This window comes from Corylus avellana, chromosome 7 (genome assembly GCF_965113065.1).
Source record: "Corylus avellana chromosome 7, dhCorAvel1.hap1.2, whole genome shotgun sequence".
Taxonomy (NCBI): Eukaryota; Viridiplantae; Streptophyta; class Magnoliopsida; order Fagales; family Betulaceae; genus Corylus; species Corylus avellana.
This window is the reverse complement of record NC_142496.1, coordinates 7,803,446-7,814,999: the sequence shown is the minus strand read 5'-3', so window position 1 is coordinate 7,814,999 and position 11,554 is coordinate 7,803,446. Positions and strand designations below refer to the sequence as shown.

Genomic DNA, 11,554 nt, shown 5'->3' with positions numbered 1-11,554 from the left:
CACAAGTGAATATGCTACTAAAACATTTCGGAGGGTAAGAGAATTTTGCCTGTCACTTTTTTTTTTTTTTTAATTTATTTAATTTCACACACACATATCAAGCAATTGTTAGAAAGATTATTGATTATGATATGAATTCTATTATTCCTAGGCTTGGAGGGAACTCTCATGGATCTCAAGCAAGTGAAAGCAACGTTTGAGGGAGCTTTTGTTGTATTTTGTTTAAGACTTTGTTTTGATATTATAATGATTATAACAATTTTGTTTTGTATTAGAGGGTAAGAACTTCAAATAGTTTTTTGTTTAAGAACTTGGAGAGAGCTCTTGTATATACTTTGTTAAGAAGTTGTCTTAATATTATAAAAATTATAACAAATTTGGTTTGTGTTAGAAGGTAACAACTTCAACTAGTTTTTTGTTTAAAAACTTTGAGTTAGTGAACCTCTCTTGACATGTTTATCAAGTTGAGTAAACATTGGAAGAGAGTAATATTGTTATATAACAATATTTCATTTTTAAGTGTATACAGGATGGCACGAGTGGAAGATGTGTAAGGAGTTGTGGCGCTAAAGGACTCAAATAACAATGGGTAAGTTAAATTCAATTTAAGACTAGAATAGTTCATAACTTATGGTTTCAGGTAACAATTTAATTCTATTTCTCCTATGCTTGGATCCTGGGGAAGAGTAACAATTTGTTGTTCTCCTATGCTTAGTTTAAGGTAATATTTTTTTTTTGTTTTTTTGATTTTCACTGCAATCATACAGGGGGGGAGATTTGATGCTATTGCTTCAACTCAGTTATTATTTATTTTTTATTTTTAAATTTATTCCTAGGATTTGGGAGGAAGAAGTCATTTGTGTTGTTTTGTGAATTTTGAAATGATCTCTGAGTTGATCACAGAGTATGAATTTCTATGTTGCTACCAAGGATTGGTGATAATTGTCAACATGCTTGCTGAAGTGGGATAGGAGCACAAGCTTTGAATAAGATAAACATGTTCAATAAAGCATTCTAGTGTGAGATAAAAGAGGATTATGATTTATTAGATATTCTTAAAAAATCCCAAAGAAAGGACTGAATTTGTTCTTGTGGAATTTGTCAAATATATGTTGAGGAGATTCTTGCTTTTGTTGAACACGGTTTGCAATTGTAGTGTACATGTTATTTTTATTGGAGATGGGGAGGAAGGACGGTCTTGGAGATATATAACGAAGAAATTTTTGATCTTTTGTCCAGCAACGGTGGAGGAGGATTAGGCCTTGGATGGCCTAAAGGCAGTGCATCCAAGGTAATAGTCTGTTCTCTATTTTCTTGGCTTCTTGACTTTATTTGAGATAATTTGATTTGTAGAAGATACTGCCCTTTGTAGATGAATTAATATTTGTTTGTGCTTTTTTGGTTGGAATTGGCCAGTTTATTCACAACTTTGAAATTTATTGAGCGGCAGAACTGTACTTTGGTGTTTGCGAACTCTAGTTTAGAGTTCTGTTATTTGGGTAGTGTCTTGCAAGCTCTAGGTTTAGGATATAGAAGACTACTTATCTATGGATTGCATCTTTGGTAAAATTAGGAGTGGAAATGATAAAGTTGTAAATTTATTAAGAACTGACATCTTGTGGAATCACAAATGAAATTCCAGTATGGTGGTTGGCGGCAGGGATTGAGAGGACTTTGCCTAAACAAAGTCAGCAGTTCTTCTGGTCTATCGATGAATACATGGAAAATTTGCATCAAAATTTATAAGATGGCTTTGTGGGGGATGCTACTACATGAGTGTTGTGTAACAGAAGACCTAGAAATGTCTCGCTTCCTAGATCTTTTAATTTGGTACTAAGCAAAACATTTGTCAATAGATTGGTGTTGTAGGTGTTCTTTGCACATATAATAACTGGGAGCTATGTCAATTTCTTTGCACATATAATAAATGGGAGCTATGTCAATAAACTCTACCGGCATTCATTGCCACCTTTGCCCTTGATGTGAGTTTCTAATCACTCAAGGTTTTTTGTCATGTTTACTGTCTTAGTGAATGTATTCCCACTATGCTGCTTACAAACATTTCTCATTTTGTGACTTATCAAAAAAACAAAAAACATTTCTCATTTTGTGTGGCAGCCTGTTATTTCTTTTTCCTCTGCTTCATTTTCTTTTACCCGTGCTTTTTCCAATAACAAGCAGAGCTTGAGTTTGATGATTTTCTTCTGATAAATAGATGCTCGATCAACATCAATGTATATCATTTCTGCAAGGATTTCAAGTATGACCCCAATACATTAAGGTCATTCTTCGTGATTATAACTTTTTTTCTTTTTTCTTTTGGCTTTTCTTTTGGTATATTAATCAATCTCACACCATGTCATAACAACTGGAAGATACTTTTATGGACTTTATTTGAGATAATTTGATTCTTGGTGATTTTTGGGGAAATAAGTGTTGTCGTCTTTAAAGGTTTAGTTGCTTCCTGATTTATGGAGTTTTGGTTTTGGATTTGTTTTGTTGGGTTCTCTATGGGTGCGTATTGCAATCTAAGTTATCTTTTTCGTAGTATGTATTGTATAATTAAGTTATTTTCTTTCGACAAAGAAGGGTTTCATGGTTAATTATCTGGAAAATATATATATATATATATATAGCATGAAAGTAGTCAATTGGCTACTGTTGTTTGAGGTTTTAAAAATACAGGGTGTATTTTGGTTGTAATTTGCCAAACAAAATGAGATCAGGGGTACAAAGTGTGTGCATATATGATATGAGATTAGCCGACTCTGCAATTTTGGGTTCAAATGAGTACACCTAGTGTTTGTTTGTTTTTTTGTTTTTTACTTTATCTGTTTGGAACCAATAATTAAGGAGTAGGCTGATGTTCAAATTGGTTTTATACTTTGAACAGATTTGCATGTAAAGCAATTGTATTTATTATCAACTTTTGTGTATCATGCAGAGAGGAGATAGAGAAACAGAAAGCTCATGAGCGATATATGAAATTGCAAGAACAGGGGAAAACAGAACAAGCTAAGAAAGATTTAGGTAATAAATCATGTCTTTTAGAATTTCTAATGACCTTTTCTTTAGTGGATAAGTAAAGGGCTTCTTATAACCTTTTGGGCTGCTTTGGTTCTTTACATCTTGGTTAGCTTCCAAAATTTTGGGCATTCAAGTTGTTACCTGCATGTTTTCTTCAAATTATATGCTTGATATCATCTGAACATCAGTTACGTGACTAATCCCTCACCGTCTACTCCCATCTCTTTCTTGGTCTATTATAAACTAGTTGACAAGCCTTGTGATTTAGCAGTTAATATGTACCTTGGTATATAATTGAAAAGCTTAAGTAATTTTATATTTTGGATTGTGTATTACCATGGCAGTCAAATTCTTAGCCAAAGTCATGTAACCTTTGCCAAAGAAACTTCTGTCTGCCTACCCCTGTCAAATGTAGAACAGTATTTAGGTAATAAATCATGATAAATTACTCCTTTTCACTTTTAATTGTCGGTTCTAAGTGGTGGTGTGTGTAATGTAGGTTATGGATATTATTTTTAAAGATACAGATAAAACTTGGCTTGTAAAATTATTTTTTTCATCAAATTACAAATACTTTTATTACCTCCTCCTTTCATGCTTCTATGTTGCTTAAAATTGACTGAATCTTGATTGCTGATTGACTAAGATTAAATAGAAAGTTGCACTCTTCTACTCCATGAGGAGGTATATAGTTGTTTGAACAGGACCTTTTTTAAGTAATGTATTTTTCTTGTATTCTTGCTTTTGAATAATGTTATTTTGCAGTTTTTTCTTTCCTGGTTCGTAGTGTTTGCATATGAATATATATATATATATATATATATATATATATATATATATATATGTGTGTGTGTGTATTTTTCTTGTATTCTTGCTTTTGAATAATGTTATTTTGCAGTTTTTTCTTTCCTGGTTCAAGTGTGTAGTGTTTGCATATGTGTATATATATATATATATATGTGTTTTTTTTTTTTTTTTTTTTTTTTAAATAGCGGCGACCCGTAGGTCGCCGCTATTAAGTTTATATTTTTTAATTCATTAGCAGCAACATGTAAGTTGCCGCTAATTACAGACAAATAGCGGCGACTTCATGTTGCCGCTATTGACCTTTTCCAATTTATTTTTTTTTAATTTTCTTATTACAAATATAGTTGCCGATAATATTGTTTAAATAGCGGCCACTTTGGGTTGCCGCTAATGATAGAGCAATAGCGGCAACTTCAAGTTGCCGCTATTGACGTTTTCCAAATTTTTTTTTTAATTTTCTTATTATGTCGCCGGTAATGCTGGATAAATAGCGGCAACTATGAGTTGCCGCTAATGATAGAGTAATAGCGGCAACTCTAAGTTGCCGCTATTGACTTTTTTTATTTTTATTTTTTCAATTTTCTTTTATCATTAGCGGCGACTCTATGTTGCCGCTAATGACATACAAATAGCGGCAACTTCTAGGTCGCCGCTAATGATATACAATAGCGGCAACCTTCGAACCATTTTGAACCATTTTTTCCGACCAAAAAAAAGGTATTAGCGGCAACTCTATGTTGCCGCTATTGACATACAAATAGCGGCAACTTTGATAGTCGCCGGTATTTAGCTTCACCGTCCACTTACTACCAACCACCAAATAGCAGCCACAGGTCGCCGGTATTTGTGAATAGCGGCAACTTTTTCCTTATTAGCGGCAACTTGGAGTCGCCGCTAATGACCATAATTTTTGTAGTGCTCCTAGATTGGGTTGTTTGGAGAGTGATCATGCTCTCTTGATTATAGGGTTTACGTGATTTGGCATGCAACCATTTTGATATTGGGCGTAACTGCATGCTTCAGTGCGAATCTAACACGATCAGGCGATCCTGTCATGATTTGCTGAATCTTGGGCTTAGTGCCTTGGTATCATGGTGAGCCGTGGGCCTCTTATTCGAAGTGGGCCTTTTGGTTTGGGTTTTAGGAGATATTTTGTATCAACAAGCATCACAGCTAAATGCAATGTGGTTGAATTAAATTTATTTGGGGCAGTTTTGTGGAAGTGCTTTTGGAGTTTCTGGTAATTTATGGATGAAACAGTAGAATATTGTCTCTATGCAGGCCATAAAATATTTACTTTTAGTACCGAAAATAAAAAGTGTGGCTAATGTCACGAACATGATTGGTTACATAGCTTTGGATGTCTTAGAGATCTGTCCACGAGATTTTAAATGTTTTGAAATCCAAAACTTTTTAAAAGAAGCCGGTGTTAGAAGATCAACAGATCTAAATTCTTCCCAGCCACTGACACTGAGTGGCATTGGTGTTGATGAAGCACAACCACTGTAATCCGGACAGCCAGCTCAATCAAGTTTTAAGAGATGGCGGGGATACGTTCGTTCATTATTAGCAAAACATTTGAAGTGGCAGAAAAATTGTGCATGGGAAAATTGTGCTATGTGGTATGTGTTCTATTAGCAAGATTGTTATGTTAAACAATTTTGGCATGCTTTTGTTGCTGAATTTTGGCTTGAATTTGGATATTGCTTCATGTTTTGTGGGTACGTTTTGGTCGTCAACCAATTAGAGTTGGTAATCTGGTTTTGTTTGATATGGTTTTGGCATGAGACATTGATGTGTTGAGAAGCTCTATCATTGGCGTCAATATTTAATCATGCCACTTAATTGGGTCTTCTCCCTTTTGACTTAGACATTGATATGTTTGATTCAAGTTTGTGGTCTTGCGTAGAATTCCACTACGCGGCTTTCGCGTCATTCATGCCCATTAGTCTCGACGGAGTTAATGGTTTAGATATGAATCCATTTTTGTAACAAATATTCATCAATTCCTGGAATTAAAAGTCAAAAAGTTTATGTAAGAATCAAAGTTGATCACTTTCACTCACTGCCCCTATTTATTTAAAATGAGGCTATATATTGAAGGCATTAATGAAGGTGTTGGTTTCATCCAAAAGAAGAAGATAAAGATCCATGGGTTTCTCTGCCTTATTTCGTCCTCTCATTCTCATCGTATTCATCGTCTCCATCTTTACCATGCAGCTTTATCAGGTTCATGCAGGTTCGTTTCCTCTAATTTTCACAGCAGTAATTGAAAGTTTCACCATTTTTTGCTTTGTCTTGTTGATTTGTGATATGCATGGGATGTAAACAGTGCATTTAAACCCGGTTTTGTTATTATTTTTATTTTTTTTTTCCTACCATATCATGAGATGGTATTGGGTTTTATCACTTTATTCCCTAAAAACGCTTCATATGCTTTACCTTTTCTTTTGGCTCAAATTTAGTGTTGCTGGTGAATATACTTCTGCCAATAGGTTTGGTCATAATTAAAATCCAATCTCAATTGGATCCAACAATGATTCGAGTAGTATATTGAACTTTAAGCGTAGGTTTGAGACAAAAATTAAACTCATGGAATGATATCATTATTCCATCAATTGGTTAATTTTTAGTCTTGAAGATATTTAGTCGGAATCCACTTTTGGTTGCCGGAGTTAGCTGGAATCTTCCAACCAATGGTTGCCAAAATTTGCGGTTGAAGGTTCACCTTCTTAAACAAACGGAATCTCAATTTTATTTATTTTTTTTAAAAAAAATGTGTGTTTTAGTAATTTTTGTTTAATTTCAGTGAAAACATAATGATTTCGTCAAACGTAATGTTGCCTTTGTCCAAAGCATAGTAATTCTAAAATTGTACCATATTTTTCATATATTGTTTTATTGAAGGAATCAATCAATTTATCATTCATATTATTTGGAATCCAATACTTATTTCTTTCTGTCTAAAACTTCCTCGAGGTGGCTATTTTTGTCACCGGTAAAAAAGAAAAAAGTAGTATAACTAAATACAATGCAGCCAAAGAGAAATATTTTCTCCAGCAGTTGCAAGACATATATCTGCAGCTTGTATCCGATTGAGGTCTATATCTCTCTCCTATTTTCTGCACAGGAGGCCCATGGGCATTTCTTTGACATTGTAAATCTTGGGTGGAAGTGACCCCTTCCTGTATCGATTTGATTGTAAACTCAGAGATGAAGGCTCTGTTGTGATTGTTCCCACAGAGCACTTACTCTGTCTTGATTCTTCTCAATGAAAGTTTCTCAATTTTACTCGGAAAAAAAAAAAGGCGGCAAAGAAAAAGATGGAAGTAAGAATGACAAAAACGTTCTTCCTTTTTCTTAAAATAGTTGCTTTGTACTTTTCCTATTCATTCTTTGCCTTTTCTTTTTCTTTTTTTTTTTTTTTGGTTAACTTTTGCTGCATTTTTCTCAACCTTTTTGTCTTTTGACGAGACAAGTTTTTGGCCTTGAATTTATTTAAATAAATCCAAGCTGTGAAGTCCATTTGAGGGACAACAGAAGCATAATAAATGATAAGGCAACATTACTTGTGGGAGGAAAAAACTGATCCATATGAGACTATTTTTTGAATTGAAATTTCCGGCTACCTCAAGCGTCTGACCTCCTTTTTCTTTTTCTTTTTTTTTTAAAAAAAAAAATTTAAGAAGAGAAATATTAAAGGGAAATTCAAATTTGAGGTATTAGCACTAAATTTGAGGTATTAACACTAAATTTAGGATGGTAAAATCAATTTTAAGTGATACCATCCCTAAAGGGTTAACCTTCCACCCCTAGGTTCTAGTTTTAAATTTAAAAATAAATTTTGAGGCATTAGAAACTAAATATTAACTCATAAAAATTTAACAAAAAAAAAAAAAAACAAAACAAAATCTAGCAGGACTAGGAAGAGAGAATTTTCTACAAATTATTATTATTATTATTTTTTTATAAAGCCACATCAGACTTTGACAGACACTTGTCTGACTCTTGACAGCCTGATAGCAGGACACCTAGTTTTTGTCTATAGGCCATATGGGTTCACGTTTGTTTGTGGACTAGCTAGGAGCCAAAGGGTCGAACCGGCCCAAACTAAAATTTTTTAGTCCAAAAATGTATACTAAAACATACTTAATTATGTTTACCTATTTAAGACTTGGGGCTAGAGTCATGGCCCTGCATGACTTCGTAGTCTTTTAAAAGAACATAAAGTTGCTTTAAACCAATCTAAAGGAAATATTTTCTAAGCCATTTAAAATAGTGTTAAGTGTTTATAAATATTTAAAGCGTTAGTCTAAATTAGTAAATTGCTATTAATGACTTTAGAAATTAGACCAACGTTTTAAATGTTTATAGACACTTGACACTATTTTAAATGAAGTGAAGAATATCTTTTTCAGATTCGTTTGAAAGAAATTTCTATTAAAAAAAAAAAAACAAAATAGAAGAAGAAGAAGCTGCAGCGGAGTTAAGAATGAAAGCTCGAGGAAATTGCTTTCCACAAGTCTTACCGTCAGACCCCATAATTTTTTGACTTTTCTAGTCATTTGATTCCAAGAACCTATTATGCAAACAAAGGGAACGCGAGTCTTCAAAGAATAAGACCTTGTCTTTAGTTTCCCAAATTTCATGAATCCACATCTAGTACGGGTCATGAATTCTTCAACGTGGCTTTCACGTCATGCCCAAATCTATAGGTATAAATTAGTTTCATAGGAGTTCATGGGTAAATAGATATGAATTCATTAACAATTATTCATCAATTCATAGAATTAAAAGTCAACAATAATCAAAGTTCAAAAGAGGATAAATCACCCCGGCCATCAAGCATCTCTACGCGTGGGGTGTGTTTGATAAATACTTTTGTGGTGAGCATTTTGAACACATAATTTAGATAAGGGAAGGAGATTTGGCAATCCAGTCGTCTTATCATATTAAGGGGCGGTGTTATTTCAACAACCAATTCACACTCTCCTCTGAGAGAGACATTTACTTAAACACAAGCAGCTGCATCCTCGCAGTTTCCCATGAACCATCCGTCCAAGGGTCGGCCATATATTTTCACATGTTCTTCTTCATTCTTATGTTGAATAAGAATGAAATTGTGTTATCAAGGGAGGAAAGATCGCGGGGCTTTCCCTTTTTTATTGGTCATCAGTTCTAGTAAGTAGTAAGTATATAAATTCTTGTTGAAGTTTCTTCATTCTTCACATTTACAAGTGAAGGATGGATAGAATATCGCATGTTGAAGAAGAGAATATGATTGCACTCTATCAAGCCTCTCTCAATGGGTGTGTAAACACCTTGAACACCTTGATCCAAAGGGATCCACTTATTCTTAATAAAGTTTCACTCACATCCTTTAGTGAGACCCCCTTACACATTGCAGCCTTGCTTGGCCACCTTGAATTTAGTAGAGTTCTTGTCAGCAAGAAACCTAAACTTGCGGAAGAAGTAGACTCGCTGGGACGAACCCCTCTTCACTTGGCTTCTGCTGACGGCCACACCGAGATAGTAAAAGCATTGTTGCAAGCAAATGGAAATGTTTGCTTGGCTATTGATCAAGATGAGAGAATTCCTCTCCACTTAGCCGCAATGAGAGGAAGAACATAAATCATAAAAGAGTTAATTATTGCTCGGCAAGAGTCCATCCGGGTGAGGCTCAATGGAGATAGTGTTTTGCACTTGTGTGTTCGATATAATCATCTACATGCTCTTAAATTGCTAGTGGAATCGTCTAATTGCGATGAATTCCTCAACTCCAAAGACCACAATGACAACTCTATATTACATTTAGCTGTGATGCTCAAGCAAACGAAGGTGTGTTAACAATATCTATGGCTAGTCTTTTAGAAGATATATTTCTTTCTCTAGTGATATATATAAAGTAGCACTCTATCCACGTGTATGAAATTATTTGAGATCTACTTCTTGTTTTTCCTTCCCTTTTGGTAAGTTTGCCTGTGTTCATAAAGTATGACTAAATTTTTATATTTGAAGAAGATATATTCGTAGAACAAGTTAAAAAAAAAAGAAAAAAAAAAAGAAGAATTACAATATTTTCATACATGTGCACCTAAAATGAAAAGATCCCTTCTTTTCATACGATTCTCCTAAAGATCATGCAAAAACTAGAAACTATTCCAAGCAGGATCATTCAATGTGGTTGAATTACATTTATTTGGGGCTGTTTTGCGGAAGTGCTTATAGAGTTTATGGTAGTTTTTGGATGAAACAATAAAATGTTGTCTTTGTACAGGCTTTAAAATACCTACTTTCAGTACCGCAAATAAAAAGAGAGGCCAATGCTACAAACAGGATTGGTTACACAGCTTTAGATGTCTTAGAGGTTTGTCCAAGAGATTTTAAATGTTTTGAAATCCAAAACATTTTAAAGGAAGCTGGTGTTAGAAGATCAATAGATCTAAATTCTTTCCTACCACCAGCACCGAGTGGAATTGGTGTTGATGAAGCACAACCACTGCAATCCGGACACCGAGCTCGATCAAGATTTAAGAGATGGTGGGAATACGTTTCTTTGATTTTAGTTAAACACTTAAAGCAGCAGGGAAATTGGGTCGAGGAAACACGTGGCACATTGATGTTAGTGGCCACTGTGATTGCAACCATGACCTTCCAAGCTGGGATCAGCCCACCAGGTGGTGTTTGGCAAGAAAAACACAAAGTCGGCACATCAGTTTTAGCTTATTTCTATCCAGATGACTACCAAGTCTTCTTATCTTTCAATACCATCTCTTTCATTGCAGCCGTGTGCGTCTTATTTTTGGTCATTAGTGGATTTCCTTTTACAAGTAAGTTCTTTATACGGTTTTTGACATATACCATGTCTTTGTCCATCGGGAGCTTGGTATTTGCCTATAGGCAGGCACTGAGTTTGGTGACACCGTATGAAGTTACCTATTTACACGTACTTCACTCAAACGTCAATCCTAACTCGATGGCCAAAGTATCAATATTTATTTTGATTGGAGTGTATATGATTGTTGAGTTGATTCACATAATTTCCCCACTCTCTTGGATGGCGAAGAAGTTGGGCAATTTCATATGCAAGTCAATAAGGGGTCCTGCTGAAGACCTAGCTAATGTCTAAGATCTGCAGATCTTGTTGAGGAGATTTCGGTTGGGGATGGGAAAACTGTGCTATTGTGGTATGTGTTCTATTAGCTAGATTGTTATGTTAAAGAAATTTGACATGCTTTTGTTGCTGAATTTTGGCTTGAATTTAGATATTGCTTCATGTTTTGTGGATACGTTTTGGTCTTCTATCAATTAGAGTTGGTAATCTGGTTTTGTTTGATATGGATTTGGCATGAGACATTGATGTGTTGAGCAGCTCTATCATTGGCGTCAATATTCAATCATGCCACTTAATTGGGTCTTCTCCCTGTTGACTTAGACATTGATATATTTGATTCAAGTTTGTGGTCTTGCGTAGAATTCCACTACGCGGCTTTCGCGTCATTTAGTCTCGACGACGGAGTTAATGGGTTAGATATGAATCCATTTTTGTAACAAATATTCATCAATGATTATGTGCGACAAATGACTCTCTTTCCAGACTCACCACTATTTTCTTTTTTAAAAAAAACTATAATTTTTTATGTTATTTTTTTCTGGCCAAGATGATCACTTTCACTCACTGCCCCTATTTGTTTAAAATGAGGCTATATATTGAAGGTAT

General features: G+C 34.5%; 1 long non-coding RNA gene and 1 pseudogene across 2 annotated transcripts; both read left to right on the top strand.

Moving 5' to 3' along the window:
- Positions 1-462: 462 nt before the first annotated feature.
- LOC132173035 (uncharacterized) lies at positions 463-3,800 on the top strand. 2 transcript variants are annotated; one of them, XR_015912905.1, is made up of 4 exons: positions 463-589; positions 1,240-1,291; positions 2,216-2,281; positions 2,945-3,800. It is a non-coding gene; the product is annotated as an uncharacterized LOC132173035 (long non-coding RNA). The 2 variants fall into 2 exon arrangements; XR_015912904.1 differs by lacking the exon at positions 463-589 and having other exon boundaries at positions 616-1,291.
- A 5,278-nt stretch (positions 3,801-9,078) lies between these two features.
- Positions 9,079-10,963, top strand: LOC132185336 (uncharacterized; annotated as a pseudogene).
- Positions 10,964-11,554: the final 591 nt, after the last annotated feature.